Genomic DNA, 20,600 nt, shown 5'->3' with positions numbered 1-20,600 from the left:
TCAAGTCAATACAGTAATAGGTTGGTGAAAACATCAAAACACAATCAAAGCTGCCTTCAGTGTCTGAGTGCAGAATTCAATGGGCAGTCAGCCAGAAAAGGTCATTTTTTCCCCCATCTCATGAGTAATCACGAAAGAAATAAATAATGAGGATTAGGTTTTTGCAAAAAGTTTAAATGACTACAGGCAACAGATTCTGAATACTCTTAAATATATGCGTTTATTTGACTTAAGTCGGTAAATGGAAATGTAACAATGAGTTTACAACAATTAGGTGAATTTCCTTGTTTGTGTTTAACACAGAAAAGTTGACTACAATTCAAGATCAAGTTATGGAAATTGACACATATTTAACATGTCACGGCTTGGAAAATCCTTTGATACCGTTTTGAAGGCATTAAGGAAAAGGCAAATTTATCTGACTACAAAAGAAAGCTTGTAATCAATACTTTCATGCTAATTATAATAACTTGAATCTGAGTAAAAGATTGTGTGAGCAAATCAATATGACCTTGCATAATCAAGGCAGTAATGCTTTAATAAAGATTTGATATATAATTCACAAGGAAAACAGTATTTCAAATATGAAAGTTTGAAATCCTCTCCCTATGTTGAAAATTTGTTCTTTTAATTATTTTTGTAATGTTTATTTTTGAGAGAGAGTGTGAGTGGGGGGTGGGGGATGGGCAGAGAGAACGAGGGAGACACAGAATCTGAAGCAGGCTCCAGGATCTGAGTTGTCAGCACAGAGCCTGACTTGGGGCTCGAACTCACGAACTGTGAGATCATGACCTGAGCTGAAGTCGGACGCTCAACCGACTGAGCCACCCAGGCATCCTGAAAATGTGTTCTTTTGTAGACATTGTTTTTCTTTTATTAGATGTTTTTAATTATATGCCTTCTTGGAGAAAACAAATTCTAATATATAAAACAATAAAAAAGGTTAACACCATTGGTAACCATTTAAACCAGGAATAATGTTTCTGTCTATGAGCTGAGCAGTAATATAAAAACAAAGACACAGTGATTTTGTTATTGAACTGTGCTAACATTCAACATGCATTTTACACTAGACAGGGTGAATAGCTTGTATGCTAGAATAACTCATATTTTGGTAAGAGAGGGAAGGATAAAAACATAAATAATTATAATGCAATATAATAACTGTTGCATTATGAGAAGCTGTGGGAAAACAAGAGAACACCAACTCTGTCATACTGGGCAGTGTTTTCATTGATTTATTTACTTTTCTGTTTTTTATTTAAATTCTAGTTAACATATAATGTAATAGTGGTTTAAGAAGTAGAATTTAGTGATTCAGTCATTCATTCATTGATCATTTTCAAACAATGCCCAGTGCTCATCATAACAAGTACCCTCCTTAATACCCATGACCCATTTAGCCCATTGTCTCACCCACCTGCCTCCAGCAACCCTCAGTTTGTTCTCTATAGTTAAGAGTCTCTTATGGTTTGTCCCCCCCCCTTTCTTTTTTCCTTTCCCTAATGTTCATCAGTTTTGTTTCTTAAATTCCACATATGAGTGAAATCATATGGTATTTGTCTTTCTCTGACTTATTATGCTTAGCATAATACGCTCTAGCTCCATCCACATCATTGCACTTGGCAAGATTTCATTATTTTTAATGGAAAATATTTTTATATTTGTAGTTGAATATTTTTGCTAAATTATATTATGCTTAATCAGGATTCTTCATACTATTTATATTAATTATGTGGGGGATGGTGGTAGAATATTTTACTTAAATATAATAGAAATAAATATAGAGACTATATAGTACAAAATAATAAAATAAATCTCATTTAATGTTATATAGTTTATTTTGGTTATATCTGCATATCTACACACATAAATTCTGATGACCAAATAAACTATGCTTTCTAGGATTGTTGCTTTAAACTTTGAAAAGCATGGTTTTACCTATCTAAAAACTTATAAAATGGAAAAAAGAAATTATAAACATTAGATAAGATCATCTCCTCAACACAAAGAGAAATACAATAATAAATATTATTTGATAAGCTAAGAATATCTAATGTCAGCTGAATGCCAAACCCAAAATAGATTCAATAATAATAATTGTGAGAATATTTTTATATTAACAATAAAGTATACATGTACCCAAATCTATAATAATACCATCAATAGCTATCATTTTATTAATTTTTTTTGTTAGATCACTCTACTAAGGGCTTAAAAATACTACCTTTTTGGACCTTATGACAACTCTAGGAGATAAATATGAATATCCCCATCTTATGGAGGTAAGAATGTGGTAAGGGAAATTAAATCATTTGGAAAATTCTGGAATATTCCAGAAGAGTTCCAAAAACCATTCTGCTAATAACTATATCATGTGGCTATAGATGTTTATTATACTTTACATGAAAGATCTTATTTCTGAGGGTTTCAGCCTGGAGTAAGGGATGATGGAACATAATAAGAACTGTTTATCTTGGTGATTTTCACATTTTTGCGTTTATCACAAACATTTGGAGAGTTTTTAAAACAGATTACTCTATCCCCAGAGTTTCTGTTTAGGTGTGAGGTGGGGCCCAAGAATTTTCATATATTGAACAAATTTTCACGTGATGTTAAAACTGCTAATCTAAGAACCATACTTTATGATATACTCTTTTTTTAATTAAAAAAATTGCATTTACTTAAAAGCATTCAGAATGTCAACAAAACAGCTGCAACTTTTTCTTTCCTTTTTTTTTTTTTGCAATTACAGAGTGCTATTCAGTTAACAGAACGCTAATTATTTCGTGTAAACTGCATCAGAGACAAGTGAAGATGAAAAAATCCTTCATCTCCATATACAACTAATTTGTTCTGTGCACCAATAAGAACCTGTTTTAAATTTTCATGCCAATTTCCAACCCCTACATTGTCCCAGGCAAGGTTAGTGACTACTGAAAATAGCACGAGGACAGGGCTATCTAAATACACATTTGGTAGTGTGCTAACTACACAAAAAAAGACACTGTACAGTTTAAAAGCAAATCTTCCACAACCATACATTTCAATTTTTTTTTCTTTAAAAGGAGTTATGTAAAGGGGAGTTACGTACTGTATAGACCAGAAAAAGAGCTGTGCTAAAACCAGTTTATTCATCGTTATCTTCTTCATCTTCGTTTTCGTCATCTTCCTCCTCCTCTTCAACCTCTTCATCTTCCTTGTCTTCCTCCTCTCTTTTTCTTGCTTTTTTTCAGCCTTGACGACACCCTTTTTTTTTTTTTTTTTTTTTTTTTTTTTTTTGCTGCATCAGGCTTTCCTTTGGCTCCGTAGGCAACAATACCCTTTTCGTGTGTCTCCTTCAGCTCAGCAGCCTTCGTGAGGCTGCTTGTCATCTGGGTCAGAGTTATTCCACATCTCTCCCAGTTTCTTTGCAACATCACCAATAGAGAGGCATGAACGTTCTCCTTTGATTTGGGGGTGATACTTAGAATAAGAGAAAGGCCAAAGGGGCCTCTGAGGTGCATTGGGATCCTTTAACTTGTTTCCCCTTTAGAGAGGATATAAGTTTTCATTTACTCTTTCATAACGGGCCTTGTCTGCCTTTGCTATGTCTTCAAATTTTTCTGTCTTTTGAGCAGACATGGTCTTTACCCTCTAGGCCCTTCTTAGAAAACTCAGAGAAGTTGACTGAAGCAATTGGATGCTTTTTCTTTTTTCTTTTTTTTAGAGAGTGAGAGCACAAGTTGGGGAGAGAGGCAGAGGGAGAGGGAGAGAGAGAGAGAGAGAGAGAATGAATATGAATCAGAGAATCATCTTAAGCAGGCTCCACGCTGAGCTTGGGGCCCCATTCCATGACCCTGGAATCATGACATGAGCAGAAATCAAGTCGAATGCTCAACTGACTGAGCCACCCAGGCACCTCTGGATGCTTCTTGTGCTCCTCTCAACGAGTTTGCACAAAGAATGCACATTCTGCCTTTTGGCTTCTTAGGATCTCCGTTGTCCATGTTTAATTATTTTTCTCAGCAAGGCACAGAGTCCTGTGGGGCCCAGTGCGGTCTCTATGGAGCTCAGTGTCCTGCAGCAGCTGTGAGAGCAGGAGCTGGGCACAGCCTCCCCACTCTCTCTGCTCCTTAACATTACTGTCCAAGGTCCACTTTTGGAGGTATTTCTGGTGTGCACTTAGAATAGAAAACTATAGACCTAGACAGAAAGAATATCTCTGCATGGGACTTAGCCATCTACATGGGAGTGGGCTTTCCTGAGAAATCGAACACATAGCATAATATCAAATCTACTGGCCATTAAATATATTGATAAATTTTGAGTTGAGGGGTGAAAATGAAGCTATTCTAAAGTATTTTTTAATTTTTGGTTTCCTTATATTTTTAAAAAAGAAGGTTGGGGCAACAACTTAGGATTTAAGCCATTCTCGTAAGAGTGAGGCCACTGCTTTATTCAACACTGTCTCTCACATATATACTATTTTTTTTCTTGATCCTGACAATACCTACTTTCCCCAAATATTACAGTGAGTACAGAAATTAAGCAAACTCTCAGTCCAAAATATTCTGCTTATAAAATTTTAATAAAATGTTATGGCTGAAGAAAGTATATTTGTTACATATACCAGAAAATTTAAAGTTATGGAGTTTACAAATGAGTCATAAGCCAAATTAAACTTGTTTTTATATAAAATATAGAGGACAAATATTATCAAGATGATGGTATGTATAGTTGGGACAGAAAAGAGTTTATTATTGGTAAAAACAAAAACCTTGGAATTGAGGCAAAAGAAGATAAATCAGACTCAGATTTAAATATGTTCTCTTAGAAGAGCATATATAGCTGGGTTTGCAGTGAAGAGACTGGAGTCATTTATCTACTGAGAGTGAGAATTGCACAGGATTCTGAAATCAAAACTTCAGTAGTAGGCATGTTTTGGTAAGTTCAAGTATGGTGTATCCATAACAATGAGAATTTTTCATAATGGAAATACTTTCAAGACAACTGCCACAAGCTTGATATCTGATTCCAAAGACACTTATGGGGACACTTTTGGTCTTCATGCATTCACAATAAAATAGGCTCTACTGGATGTCTTGACATATATACCTCAGTCCAGTTTTTTTGAACTTTGTTTATTTTTTATTGAAGTAGATAGGCAATATTACAGTAGCTTCAGGTATATAATGATTCAACACTTACATGCATTAAGATCACCATAGTAAGTCTAGTTACCATTATTATGAGATCATTGACTGTATTTCATATGCTGTACTTTACATCCCCATGAATTATTTATTTTATAATGAAATTTGTACCATCTATTTTGCCCAACTCCCATCCACTTTCCTCTAGCAAATATCAGTTCTATTTATGACTCTGTTTCTGGGTGGTTTTTTTTTTGCATGTTTATTTTTTAGATTCAACATATAAGTGAAATATGGTCTTTGTCTATCTCTGACTCATTTCACTTAGCACATCACCCTCTAGGTTCAAACATGTTGTCACAAATGACAAGATTTCATTCTCTATGATGGCTGAATAATATTCCATTGTTTACACACACACACACACACACACACACACACACACACACACACGTGTGTGTGTGTGTGTGTACGTACATACCAGATCTTCTTTATCCATCTATCAATGGACATTTAGGTTGTTTCCATATTGTTGCTATTGTAAATAATGCTGCCATGAACATAGGAGTGTGTATCTTTTCAAATTAGTGCTTCCATTTTCTTTGGATAAATACACAGAAGTAGAACTGCTGGGTCTTATGGTCTTATGGTCTATTTTTAATTTTTTGAAGAACCTCCATAGTATTTTCCATCGTGACTGCACCATTTGACATACCCCCTCAACAGAGCCTGAGCATTCCCCTTTCTCCAGATCCTCATCTACACTTGATATCTCTTGCTTTTTGACACTAGCCATTCTGACAAATATGAGGTGATCTCTCATTTTGGTTTTGATTTGCATTTTTTTCTGATGATCAGCGATGTTGAGCATCTTGTGTCTGTTGGCCATCTGTATGTCTTCTTTGGAAAAATGTCTATTCAAGTCCTCTGCAAAATTTGTGATTAGATTGTTTGCTTCTTTTTTGTGTTGAGTTGTAGGAGTTCTTTATATATTTGCTTATTAACCCTTTATATATAGGATCTATCATTTGCAAATATTTTTCCCATTTATTAGATTGCCTTTTTGTTTTATTGATGGTTTTCACCGTGAAAAGTATTTTTAGTTCGGTATCATCCTAATTGCTTATTTTTATTTTTATGGCCCTCATACTGTCTATGTTTTCTTTTAGGAGTTTTATAGTTTCAGTTGTAACACTATGTCTTTGATGCATTTTAAGTTTATTTTTGCATATGGTATAAGAAAGTAGTCCAGTTTCAGTCCTTTGCATGTAGTTGTCCAATTTTCCCAGCACCAGTTATTAAAGAGACTGTCTTTTCCCCATTGTATATTCTTGTCCCCTTTTACATAGGTTAATTGAACATATAAGCATGGGTTTATTTCTGGGCTGTTTTGTTCCATTGATCTATGCGTCTGTTTCTGTGCCAGTATTGTTTTGATTGCTATAGTTTTGTGGTATATCTTGAAATCTGAGATTTCAAATATATCTAGCTTTGTTTATCTTTCTCAAGATTGCTTAGGCTATTTTAGTTTTTGCGTGTGTTTCCATACAAATTTGAGGATTATTTCTTCTATTTCTGTGAAAAATGTTATTGATATTTTCATAGGGATCATTAAATCTGTAGATTTTTTGGGTGGACATTTAAACAATATTAATTCTTCTAATCCATGACTATGGTATATATTTCCAATTATGTTACTTTAAATTATTTCATCAATATCTTATGGTATTCAGAGTACAGCTCTTACAATTCCTTGGCTAAATGTATTCCCAGGTATTTTATTCTTATTTATAGCATTGTAAACAAGATACGTTTTCTTAATTTCTCTTTCTGATAGTTCATTATTAGTGTGGAGAAATGCAACAGATTTCCTATGTTAATTTTGTATCCTGCAGATCTGAATTTATTAGTTCTAATAGTGTTTTTAGTAGACTTTTTAGGATTTTGTATATAACGTATCATGTCATCTACAAATAGTGACAATTTTACTTCTTACCAATTTGCTTGCCTTTTATTTCTTTTTCTTGTCCGATTGCTGTGGCAAGGATTGCCAGTACTGTTTGAACAAAAGTGGCGGGAGAGGACATTTTGTCTTGTTATTGATCTTAGATGAAAAGCTATCAGTTTTTCACAATTGATTATGATTTCAGCTGTGGTCTTTCATATATGCCTTTATTATGTTGAGGTATGTTCCCTCTACATCTGCTTTGTTGAGTTTCTAATTATAAATTGATAGTGGATTTTATTAAGTACTTTTTGTGCATCTATTGAAATAATTATAAGATTTTTAGCTTTTCCTTTGTTATTGTGGTGTATCATGTTGTTTGATTTGCATCCTGGACAAAATCCCACTTGATTGTGCTGTGTGATCCTGTTGACGTTTTGTTGAATTTGCTTACTAAAATTTTGTTGAAAAATTTGCATCTATGTTCATTAGGAAAATTGGTGTGTATTTTCTTTTTTTGTAATGTCTTTGCCTGATATTGGTATGAGGATAATGCTGGCCTCATAGAATAAATTAGGAAGTATTAATTCCTTTTCCATTTTTGGTGAGTTTAAGAAGGAAACCCATTAACTCTAAATGTTTGATACAGTTTACCTGTGTAACCATCTGGTCTAGGACTTTGCTTTGTTAGATTTCTGATAACTGACTAAATTTATTACTAGTAATTGTCTGTTTAGATTTTTTGTTTCTTCCTGATTCAGTCTTAGAAGATTATATGTTTCTGGGAATTGATCCATTTCTTCCAGGTTGTTTACTTTGTTGGTGTATAATTGTATATAATGATCTCATAATCTTTTTTGTTTCTGTATTAGTTGTGACATCTTCTCTTTCATGTCTGATTTTATCTATTTGAGTTTTCTCTCTCATTTTGATGAGTCTAGCTAAAGTTTTATCTTCTTTTATTTATTTAATTTTTTTATGTTCATTTATTTTTGACAGAAAGAGAGAAAGAGTATGAGCGGGAGGAGGGGCAGTGAGAGGGGGAGACACAGAATCAGAAGTAGGCTCCAGGCTCTGAGCTGTCAGCACAGAGCCCAACGTGGGACTTGAATCCACGAACCATGAGATCATGACCTGGGCCAAAGTTGGACACTTAACTGACTAAGCCATCCAGGGTCCCCATGTTTTGTCTTTTTTAAATCTTTTCAAATAAATTGCTCTTAGTTTTTTTCCCCTTTTTTATTGCCTATTGCATTTATTTCTACTTGGGTCTTTATTGTGTCCTTCCTTAGACCAACTTTGGGTTTTGTTTATCTTTTTCTAGTTCCTTTTGATGTAAAATTAATTTTTTAATGTTTTATTTATTTTTGAGAGAGAGAGAGAGAGAAAGTAAGTGAGCATGAGTGGGGGGTGGGGTGTGCAGAGAGAGGGAGACACAGAATCCAAAACAGGCTCCAGGCTCCAAGCTGCTAGCACAGAGCCCAACACAGGGGTTGAACCCATGAACTGTGAGATCATGATCTGAGCTGAAGTCAGATGCTTAACTGATTGAGACACCAAGGCACCCTGAGATGTAAAATTGTTTAACATTTTTCCTTTTTCTTAAGGTAGGTGTGTATCGCTATAAAATTCTCTCTAGAACTACTTTGGTGTGTTTCATAGATTTGAGGAGGTTGCTTCCATTTTATTTTGCCTCAAGGTATTTTTTTTATTTCCTTTGTGATGTCTCTGTTGACCTATTCATTGTTTAATAGCATGTAGTTTAGTCTCCACTTTTTTGTGTTTTTTCCAGTACTTTTTTTCTGGTAATTGATTTCTAGTTTCATATTGCTGTGATCAGAAAAGATGCTTGGAATGATTTCAGTCTTCTTAAATTTATTAAGTCCATCTGATCTAATGTATCATTTTAGGGCATTGTTTCCTTACTGATTTTCTGTGAGAAAGACCTGTCCACTGATATAAGTTAGGTGTTAAAATCCCCTATTATTATTGTGTTACTGTCAATTTCTCCTTTTATATCTGTTAATATTTGATTTATATATTTAGGTGCCTCTGTGTTAGATGTATAGATATTCACAATGGTTATATCCTCTTGCTGGATTTATCCCTTTATCATTGTGTGCTACCCTTCTTTGTCTCTCGTAACAGTTTTTGATTTCAAATCTGTTTTGTCTGGTGTAAGTATTCTATTCCAGCTTTTTATTCACTTCCATTAGCATGGAATATATCTTCCTGTCCCTTCACTTTCAGAAATATGTGCCTTTAGGTCTGACATGGGTCTCCTACAGGCAGCATATAGATGGGTTTTATTTTTTATTATCCATTTAGTCACTCAAAGTCTTTTGATTGGAGCATTTAGTTCATTTATATTTAGAGTAATTATTGATAGGTATTGATAGGAATATACTTATTGCTTTCTTGTTAATTGTTTTCTGGCTATTTTGTAGTTCTCTGTTCCTTTCTTCTCTCTTCTCTTGTGGTTTGATGATTTTCTATAGTGTTATATTGGAGGTTTTTTTTCTCTTTATTTTGTTGTATCTTGTATAGGGGCTTGGTTTGTGGTTACCATCAGATTCATGTATACATCCTATGTTATAGCAACCTATATTAAATTGATGGATCCTTAAGTTCAAACATATTTTGGAAACATTACATACCCTCTCCACGTTTTATGTAAATTATGTCATGTTTTATAGGTTTTTATTTTGTGTATTTCTTAAATATTGTAGATATTGTTTATTTTACTTTTGTGTTTTAACCTCCGTACTATCTTTGTAAGCGGTTGATCCACTACCTTCATTGTATGTTTGCTCTGACACTGTGATTTTTTTTTCCTTTCAAATTTCTTTACTTCTAGTTATGTCTTCTCCTTTCCACCTAAAGAAGTCATTTTAACATTTCTTTTAAGGCTAGTTTAGTGGTGACAAATGACTGTAACTTTTGTTTGTCTCAGAAACTCTTTATCTCTTCTTCAGTTTTGAATAATACTTCTGTGCAGAATATTCTTGGTTTAGATTTTTTTCTTCCACCATGTTAAATATATCATACCATTCTTTTCTGGCAAAGTTTTTGCTGAAAAATCAGCTGCTATATAGCCATATGGGGTTTCTCTTATACGTAACGGATTGCTTTTCTCTTGCTTCTTTTAAGATTCTCTCTTTATAATTAATCTTTGACATCTTAATTATTATTGTGTGCCTTGGTATGGATCTTTTTGGGTTCATCTTTTGGGCTATTTGTGCTCCTGAATCTAAAATGTCTGTTCCCTTCCCTAGCTTAGTGAAGTTTTCAGCTATTATTTCTTGAAATAACTTTTCTGCCCCATTAGCTTTTCTTTTTTGACCCATATGATGTTAATATTTTCATTCTGATGTTGTGCCAGAAGTCCCTTAAACTATCCTGATTTGCTGCTGCTGCTCAGTCTGGATGATTTCTGCTACCCTGTCTTCTAGAGCACTGATCTATTTTTCTGCATCCTTTAGTCTGATGTTGATTCCCTCTAGTGTATTTTCATTTCAGTTATTGAATACTTCTTTTTTTTTTTTGTATTTTTCATCTCTTTGTTGAAATTCTCCCTGTGTTCAAACATTCTTCTTCCAAGTTCAGTGAGCATCTTAAGACTATTATTTTTAAATCCTTATTAGGTAGATTCTTGTCTCCATCTTGTTTAGTACTTTTCTGATTCCTTTCTTTCTTTCTTTCTTTCTTTCTTTCTTTCTTTCTTTCTTTCTTTTTGTCTTTTCTTTCATTTGGGATTTGTTCTTTCCTTGTTTTGTCTGACTCTGTGTTTCTATGTATTAGGTAGATTGGCTACATCTGGTCTTGAAGGAGTTGTCTTATGTGGAAGGCTTCCTCTGGGGTCCTATAACACAAATACCTCTTGTTCAACAGAATCAGGCACTCTGGAGGTGCCCTCTGTTGTGGCTGGACTGTGCACCCTCCTGTTGTGGCTGGACTGTGACTGCTATGGATTTGCTGAGTTTGATGCTGGCTCAAGTGAGGCAGGCTGAGAGGTCCAGCTTCAGATGCTGTCAGCTCATTGGTGGGCAGAGCTGAATCTCCTGCAACCAGGGCAGGAGCTGCTTCGGGGGACACCAGCCTGATATGGTGGGGAAGGAGCCACTTTGTCAAGAGTACCAGTTATGGCCAAGGCCACCTGCCATTGTGGCAGGACAAGAGCTGCATTGTAGGGGATGTTCTGTTCTGCTCTGTTCTGTTTCCTGGATGTGAATAGGCTGGAGCTTCTTTGGAGGGGCACCCTGTGGGGTGAGTAGGTTGGGTGAGGTGGATCCATGGGGAACATGGGACAGGGTTTGTGGTGCTAGGGAAGTAAATAAAGAATGTCAGCGTTGGTTCCTGCCAGCATTGGGCCAGCTAGGCAGAAGGATGGCAATAAAAATTCTGCTTACCTTTGCATACATTCTCTGATAAATTTCCTTCAGATCTCTGCCCTTCCAGTGCACAACCTAAAATTAGTCAATAAATCTCTTTTATGTATGGCCCAGGCACTTTTCAAACTGCTGCCTCTGTGCTGGGTTTGGAGCAAGTGAGTCTGTATGCAGGCCCTTTAAAAGCAGAGTCTCCTTTTCCTACAGCCTTCCTGCTCTCCCAGAGTTAAGCCCTGATGCTTCACAGAGGATCTGAAGTAGGCTCTGCACTGACAGCAGCAAGCCTGTTGTGAGGCTTGAACTCATCAACTGTGAGATCATGACCTGAATTGAAGTCGGACACTCAGCATATTAAATTAAATTATATTAAAGCTATACAGCGTACTGACAAAAAGACTACAGATAACTCATCATTGATACCATGTTACAAGTATTTTGAACTAAATTGTGGAACATAGCATTTATGCTAAAGAACTTATAAGAGGAATAGGTATGGGATAAAGAAGACAAATATTGAAATCTTGTATAACTAATACTCAGATTCAGATATAAAATGTTAGTATCTTTGAAGCCCCCTCTTTTGCCATGCTTTTTCTTTCATGCCCTGATATGGTTAACAAAGCTCAAATTTACATGATACGGCAAATGCAAAGCCAGTTTTAGCACTCAGCTTACCCTGGTTCCTAGATTCACTTAGGTTTTGGATATTTATTCTCTACTTGCTTTCCAGCTTATCTTTACATTTATGAGAGTTCCTTTTTGAAATATGTTATTACAGTATCATAAGTGTTTACATTAGGAAGGCTGGTCAGTGTACTATAATCCTTCTTGAAATATCAATTAGTCAAATATGTTTTTATGTTTGAAATATAACCTAATAACTATCAAGTTCATCTTAATCTGAGAGGGTCATATTTTATGCATATGCCAGTGGATTTGCAGATAATTATAGTAGGCAGCAGGAAGATGGATAAAACATTTGTTGATTTTATAAAGGAGAAGGCAAGCATTTTACTCCTCCAGAAGTGCTATTTTAAATATTATCCTAGAAAATATTAGGCCAGAGCATTGGAACCTAGAGAATTTTCCATGCCTAGCAAATACGGCAGCAGAACAATTCCAGGACAGGAAAAATTTGTATTTTTTATTAAAATAGAGCACCAATGCTGATAACTGCTGAGAGAGCTGTAAAGAAAAAATAACAATATTATGACTTCAAGAGACATAAAATTGTGGTGCCTTTATTTCAAGAAATGTTTTCTCTACCCAAGTGATTTTGGAGAACTTAATACAGAAATAAAGAAAATAGATGGGGAAGCTGGAGTAAAAAATAATGGCATCATGACAGATGTTTCAGACACAGTTAAAATGGCCATTGTGGCAATAGCTCAGCAGTAATGGGACAAAGAAAGGAAGATAAGCAACTGTATTATAGGTATAAGGAATTACAGTGTTCCCTAAACCAGCATCATGGGTGAATCAGAATGCAATTAACAGATAATCAGTAGAATATTTTAAGATACATGTATATGTATCACCCTGATAATCACTCTCTGAGGAATATCTAAGAGAATCAAAAAGAAATGCTAGAATTTGACCTATTTCTTTATCTTTTCACTTAAAATGTGCCTATAATTATAAAATGTAAACGATAACAATTCTGTATATCTTTTTGCATCATTGTTCTATAAAATGTAAATCATTGGAGGAACCATTTGAACAGTTAGGCCTTTATTCTTTAATCTTTTCCGGCCCTTTGGAAAACTGAACTCAAAATTTTTTTTTTTTCTAAAGCATACGTAATTTAAGTATATCTGACATATTGATTGTTTGCATTTCATTTCTGTCTATGCATATGCTTGAAATAATCCTTGAAGTATTCAGGAGGAAGGTGTAGGCTGAAGGATTCCGCCTACATCACTCCTTGCTCTAAAACTTTTCAGTTTTTAGCTGTAAATTGGAAATTTTATGGTAATTTTCATTTAGTCAGAGAATTTCTTGGCTTCTATAATCTGAAACATAAGAAAAAAATTCTGTGAATATAGGATTGATAAAGAGATTGTTTTTGTTCTATTTTCAGCTTGACTATGGTTTTGAGCAATTAATTGTTCAGTTATTCCTAACAATTATTATAATGATCAAAGGTATCTATTTGAAAGTATTTACAAAATTAAAATCTCTTATTTAAGTGATTTTGAAACTACTTCCTTCATAGTGTCTATATTTGGCATTTTCAAGATAAGATTTGTTTACTAAGAGATTAGCCCTGTTTTCTAGTCTATGCTCGATCTAAAAAGATACATTTGGAACAATTTATCTTTTTTTTTTTTTTTAGAAAGTGAAAAAATACAGATTTTTCACATATAGCTGTCTTTTTTTCCTGAAGTTTTTTTCTTCTTTAAAACACTCTCAAAATGGTTACCAAGTATGATTCATTGCTGACAAAAAAAAAAAAAAAAAAGCAAGAAATGTGAAAGATTTTCTAAGTATCTCATTTAAAAAAATGTAGCATTTTTGCTGTTCACTTCATTTTGGTGGTGGGAGTTCAGTGATGTTTTGTTAGCATTCATTGTTAACCTGACATGGTCTTTGCGTTGATACATAGTTGGTAGGAATGTATATACTTCTACTATTTGTAGCTGATAAGACAAAAGAATAAAAATGATCATTTTTTAATTATTTTAAATTTTTTAAATGTTAATTTCTGAGACAGAGAGAGACAGAGCATGAGTGGGGGAGGGGGAGAGAAAGAGGGGGACACAGAATCCGAAGCAGGCTCCAGGCTCTGAGCTGTCAGCACAGAGCCCCACGCGGGGCTGGAACTCACAGACCCCGAGATCATGACCTGAGCTGAAGCCGGACACTCAACCAACTAAGCCACCCAGGCGCCCCATCATTTTTTTAATTATTTTAAAGTTTAAAAATCACTGGAAACCTCTACAATAGCAATATACTTGTTAAAATGTCATTAAACACATGGATTTATAAATATATGATTTTAGCCTTATTCCCAAATATAACACTCATATCTGACCTGCTAGTGGCAATTTCCTTACTATAGAAGTTTGAATACACTTTTAATTTTTAACAAATTTCAATATTTTCATTAAATTATCTTGGCTATGCACATTATACTTTTACTATCAACTAAAATGGCTTTTTTGCCTCAATTTCAAATAAAGGAAATCAGACCAAAAATTTACATTGAATTCCAGAGTGTGAGTCAGATTCATATGACATTAATTTTAATTGAAAATAATTATTCAAAATCATGTTCTCCTTTCTTCATATTAATGCTAAATGACTATTAGTTACATCAGATATCTTGGAGACAACTTAAGGAAAGAATATCTTTATATGCCTTTGTAAAAATATGTTGTTGTTAAAGAGAAAATTTTCTACTACTCTGGAAAAAGAACAGAAAATAGGTTTATAATGATATATCAGTAGAAATATACCTTTTATTTTTACCATATCTATTTACATGCATCATTGCAACCTATCCCACCAAATATCTTTGTTGAAGAGACAGTAAAACTGAGGAGTAAAGGATAAGAGAAATAGTATTAGCATAAACTGATTATTGGTTATGATGATCATAAAGAATATTATTTACAGAAAGATTTTTCTTAAGTTAGAATGTTGATAAAAATGAAGATATCACAGATACTGAATAAGAGAAATTTCTGACAATCATGGCTGTGTAAAATCTGGGAGTATAGAAAAGTTTTATGTCCGTTGAAATGACAGATGTCACTCAGTAAAATAACTGATATTTAACAAGACAACACACACATTACATAGATATTGAAACGAATATGAAAAATGTTGAATGAAGAACATTAGTGTTGTATGATCACTTTTGAATGGATTATGGTTGCAGCTGTAGTGAAAGGCCGCCACCGTAATTTAAGAAACACTCTATGTCAGACCTAGGATGTAAGCAATGTCAGTCTTGCTAAATGGGACAAGTGACAAGCTTAATTTAGTATAGTGATGGCTAGTATTGTTCTCAGGGATGTATACAGAAATGCACTTGGGAATGGATATGTTTAAACAGTATTTGCACCTAGGCTAAGGGGAAGACCCAGGTTGACTTAAAGAGATCTAAAAGATCTAAGAAGTAATGAGAAGAAAATAAGGTAAGTTTTCAGCAAGAAGGGGGCTAGAGAATAAAGTGGTGACAGAATGGAGGGTGGAGGGGACTTCTTTGTTATGTGTCACTCAGGAATTTCTGAGTTTCCCTCTTTTTCCCTTTCATATAACTGGCATTCAACAACTTAAAAAGTCAATTGTAATAATTGCATAGTATTACTGAGGCATCTGATAGATTCTGCATCCTTTTTGCTGCTATACAATGCTTCAGGAAAGCCTTGCTGGTTGAGAACTTTAGTGTTTTGTCTTCTCAAACAAAACTTCAACTGAAACTTCAACTCAATGGCTATGCATGTCCATTTTCATTCAAATTCTGCTAATAAGAGAAGTGTTTCTTCTTAAATAAATGAACTGAAGATTATTTCCAAGGGCGAGAAAGAAGAAAACTTGAGAGTTGTACAGACGTCTGCTTATTGAATAAGCTGTCTAGTGACACCAGATTTCTTGCTGATGAGTACATTGATCTAGAATTCAATAACTATCTCTATGTGTAGTCCAATAGTATGAGGACATGTATAGGGTAGTTATTGTTTTGTGACTAATCTCTTTGGAACATGATAGTTTTATGGAAAAGTTCGTTTCCTAACTTGAAAAACAAAGTTTAATTACAGAAGGCTTGTATTTGGGGCTGAATTGTGTTCCCTCTCCCCAAATTCACATGTTGAAGTCCTTCCAATCCCTAGTATCTCATAATATAACCTATTTGGACATAGGGCAGTTATGTTTAAATGGGGTCATATGTATGACCACAATCCAACCTAACTAGTGTCTTCATAAGAAGAGGAAATTTGGACACACAAAAGAGACATCAGAAAAAAAGGCCGTGTAAGGAGAATGAGAAGGTGACTATCTGTAAACCAAAGAGTCTTTGAGAGAAACCAAACATAGTAACACCTTGATCTTGAATTTTTAGCCTCTAGAATTATGAGAAAATGAATTTCTATTATTCAAGCTGCCACTCTGTAGTATTGTGTTATGGTAGTTCTAGCTTATTACTAGACATGGTTAGGATAGCACAACTGATATATTTGTTGTGGGCAAAGGATCACATTCAGTTAATGGCATGGTACACACAGACACAAAAGATGTGATGTCTTCTGATGGGAGAATTCTGAATGTGGTTTGGAAAACATGACAGGATGTTAATCTGGTGACTGAGAAGCTGTCAAACTGTGGAAAGCTTCCTGTGCCATGCTACGTGGTTGATTTTTAATCTGTGGGTAATGAAGAGCTATCACACATTTTCAAGAAAAAAAAGTAATAGAGGTGAGTAGAATACAAGGCTTAAGTGACGAAAGAAAATTTTGTGTTCAAGAAAGACCTTCTAAAGGATTACTTTTTTAAGTTTAAAAATAGTTATGTGATGTCCTTTTCCTGGAAAAGTGGAAGAAAAATAACTATAAGGAATATTCTGGATTCATAAGGGATTTAAACTCAATTCTAAACAAATATTTTTCTTGAGGAATAAGTTAATAAATACATTTGGCAAAAGAAATACTGCACAATTTTAGTATGAAAAAGAAACCAATACCTTATGTGAGTTTTTCACTGTCCCAGGCAACCAAAGATAATCTGTTTTTTTTCTAAATTTTGATTTTAAGCAGTGTTTTCTGAATAGATTTGATGGATGTTTAGCGTTTGACAAAACAAGAAACCATTAATAGATTCATGGAATCCATTTTTTTTTGTCTCATTTGAAAAATGGTTAGGTAAAGAAATTCCATTAAAATTCTGAGGTATTTTCAAAATCTTAATTTAAAAATAAAATCTAGTGAAGAACAAAAATGCTGTGTCCTGACTGAAACTTGCCTGAAACACCAAGATATAAAAATAGTGTAAGTTATTTGTGATATAAAAGTACCTGTAGCTGTGAGACTCAGGAAAGAAATAAAACAGAAAAAGGACTTTGATAGATGCCCCATAGCCCTCAGGTTCCCAGGAGTTTTGATTCTGTTACTTCCTTTTTCTTTCTTTGGACTGTTATATAATCTGATGTTCTGAGCCACCAAAGCACCTCTAAACTAATGTTTAAATATGCCACTGAGCCCTGAGCCTTTCAGGGTTAATTATGGGAAAAATATAGTACTTAAGAGAAAGGTAAAAATGAATTACCTATCTGAAATATCCTTTCAGGTTTATGACTCCCAGGATACAGAAATATTTTGTTCCCAGTTTCTAATGGCATCCATGATGTCAAGATTTAGTGTAAGAATGCACTCTAAGTGATGTTTATATTAAAGAAAGCTGCCAAGACCAAGGTATCTGGAAAATTGGTTCACTATGAGAATTGCCTTATGAAAGAAATGCAAAAATATGTGCAACTGAGGACTGAGGGTGATATACAGTGTACAGTTAGGGCATCATTTGATTTCATTTTTACTTCATTAAGCTTGGTGATAGGGTCTTTGGAAATATAAGCTGTCTTACCTCAGCATGCTTGCATGTGCAGACTGCTTTATGAAGAGACTTGTGTAACTGACGGTTACAACAAATTTACTATGAATACTTCTGGGAGAAAAAAAAATCACTGAGATGCCTCTTCTGTAACAGGAATTCTGAAAGTGATTGAAAAACTATACTAGGTGTCTAAGTCCTCATAAATCTCCATAAAGGCAAAAAGCATCATATTTCTAAGGGTAGGTATTTTTACAATGTAAGTTTTTAAAAACCAAGAAAGCAGTGCATAAAAAAGTCAAATGCCATTTCTGAATAAGGAAGCTAGCCTTAGATTGCAAAATAAGTTGGTTTTGTTGTTGTTGTTGTTGTTAATGTAGAAAACCTGGATCTGTTGCAAATACATCTCCAAGACTTTTCAAGGTGACATATTGATGGGGAAGAATATTTTCATTATTAATTTCTGGTCCTGCAGGGAACATGTTTGCACATTTGCTTCTTTCAACTTGCCTTTTTACTCTGTGTAAGGGAACATCTACGTAGCTTGAGTAATTTTTTTTGTCTGAATGTGTGACATTTTCAAGTGACCTTTTTCCAGGGTCCATAGAAGCATGACTAGTGGTAATGTGAATGAAAACGTCTTGGAGTAGCTATAAAAAAAATGTCAAATTTCAACAGAAAACTACCAGTAGGCAATAAGAAAATATACTTAATATTTTTTGAGCAGGCTCATATGTTTGAGAGGATTCGGTGTCCTTATTTTTGTTTTCCTCAGTCTCAGCTGTCACAGCTACAAGTCACTTAAATTGCCTCTCGCATATGGAAGGTTTAAGGTTCTAATCAGATCTAATTCATGTGACTGTGTTGCCTATTACCGTGTCGAAGCAATTTAATGATTTGAAGGATTTAAGTAATATACAATGAATAATTAACATTTGCTTTTTATTGCTTTTTTTCATTGAAACAATAGTACGGAAGTTAGAATTATGTAACTAGAATACATTCAGGGTTCCATTTCATTTCCAGAGTTAGAGCCTAAGCAATTAAATAGTTAATGATTTTCTGAGACTGGTGGAGGTGGGAGGATGAGGAGAGTTGGGAGTGTGTTGGATAAAATTCTCAAAGGCAATTTGTGTTCTATAACAGCCACATGAATCATATTTCAATATTCCACTAACAAAATAATACACATTCATTTATCTATTCATTTGTTGATTTATTCTTTCATTCAATGACGATTTAAGCTACATTCTGGGACTCATGCTGGGTACAAGAGATACAAAAATGCTTAAGATACAGTCCATGTTTTTATGGAGGTTATTAGCTGGTAGTGAGATATTTCAAAACAAATATTTGAAAATGTTGAAAATACAAATGGAAATTTATTTTTCTCTCTGTAATGTGTCATAGATTTATATGACAATATTTATAACTAGACACAGTTTCATGATATTGTTCCTGGCGTTCTTTATACTCTTACTTCCTATCACTCAGCCTCATTTTTTGTGAGATGAACATTAAACAGATTTAGCTCTCAAACATTCTCATGTTCTACCCTTATTTTTCTTATTTAGTGTTTTCTTTCCCTTCATTCTCTTCATCACCATCATCATTTGACATGGTCAATAAATCAAGCAGGCACATCATTTAATTTTATTAATGGTGACAATTGAGTTATGTTTTTTCTTCTACTTTTGCAATAACATTTTAAATACACTCGGGAACACTCCACTGACAAATATTATTAAAAGTTTATTTAAGAGTTTGATTTTTAATTTATATTTTAAGAGGTAGGAGATAGACAATATAATTTATATATCCAAAGATAGCCACAGAAATATTAAAAATAGTGTCATAAATATATTTCTTCCCAAAACACATCATAAATTAATTACAGAAATAAGGAAATGTCATAACAGGATTTTAGAGTTATTTATACCTTTATCTTGCTGTGGAGGATGAGCTAATATTTTAAACTGTCTAGATCGTAGTTGGTGTGCATATGTAGTTGCAGTTTTGTCAATTTTATTTTTTTCAGCTCTGTTGCATATAACTGACAAAATTGTGGGGTAAAGTGTACAACGTGGTGACTTGATACACATACACATTGTGAAAGACTTCCCCCAGTAAGTGAATACATTCCTCACCCAACTTGTGTGTGTGTGTGTGTGCGCGCGCGCGTGTGTGTGTATTTAAATTCTACACTTGACCACATTTCAGTTTTACAATATGGTGTTATCAAGTATAATTGCCAGGTTGTACTAAGTACTTAAGGGCTAAGTACTTAAGGGCTAAGGCCAGTCCCTTGCAAACACTTCTCTACTCTCTGTTTCTATGCCTGGCTTCCTTCCTTCCTTCTTCCCTTCCTTCCTTCCTTGCTTCCTTCTTCCTTTTGATTCCACATTCACATGATACCATGTAGTATTTGACTTCCCCCGTCTGACTTATTCACTTAGTATAATGTGCTCCAGATTCATCTATGTTGTCACAAACAACTTGATTTCCTTATTATTGAAGAAAATTCCCTTTCATTATATACTCAGAAGTTGGGTTGCTAGGCCCTATGGTAGTTCTATATTAAAT

At 34.2% G+C, this 20,600-nt stretch overlaps 1 pseudogene; it reads right to left on the bottom strand.

The window, feature by feature from the left end:
• Positions 1 to 3,130: 3,130 nt before the first annotated feature.
• Positions 3,131 to 3,989, bottom strand: LOC124526914 (high mobility group protein B1-like; annotated as a pseudogene).
• Positions 3,990 to 20,600: the final 16,611 nt, after the last annotated feature.

This window comes from Lynx rufus, unplaced genomic scaffold (genome assembly GCF_022079265.1).
Source record: "Lynx rufus isolate CCGP_SWC_20201006 ecotype Redwood Valley unplaced genomic scaffold, mLynRuf1.p SCAF_5, whole genome shotgun sequence".
Lineage (NCBI taxonomy): Eukaryota > Metazoa > Chordata > Mammalia > Carnivora > Felidae > Lynx > Lynx rufus.
The sequence above is the reverse complement of the archived record's forward strand: the minus strand, read 5'-3'. Positions and strand labels throughout refer to the sequence as shown.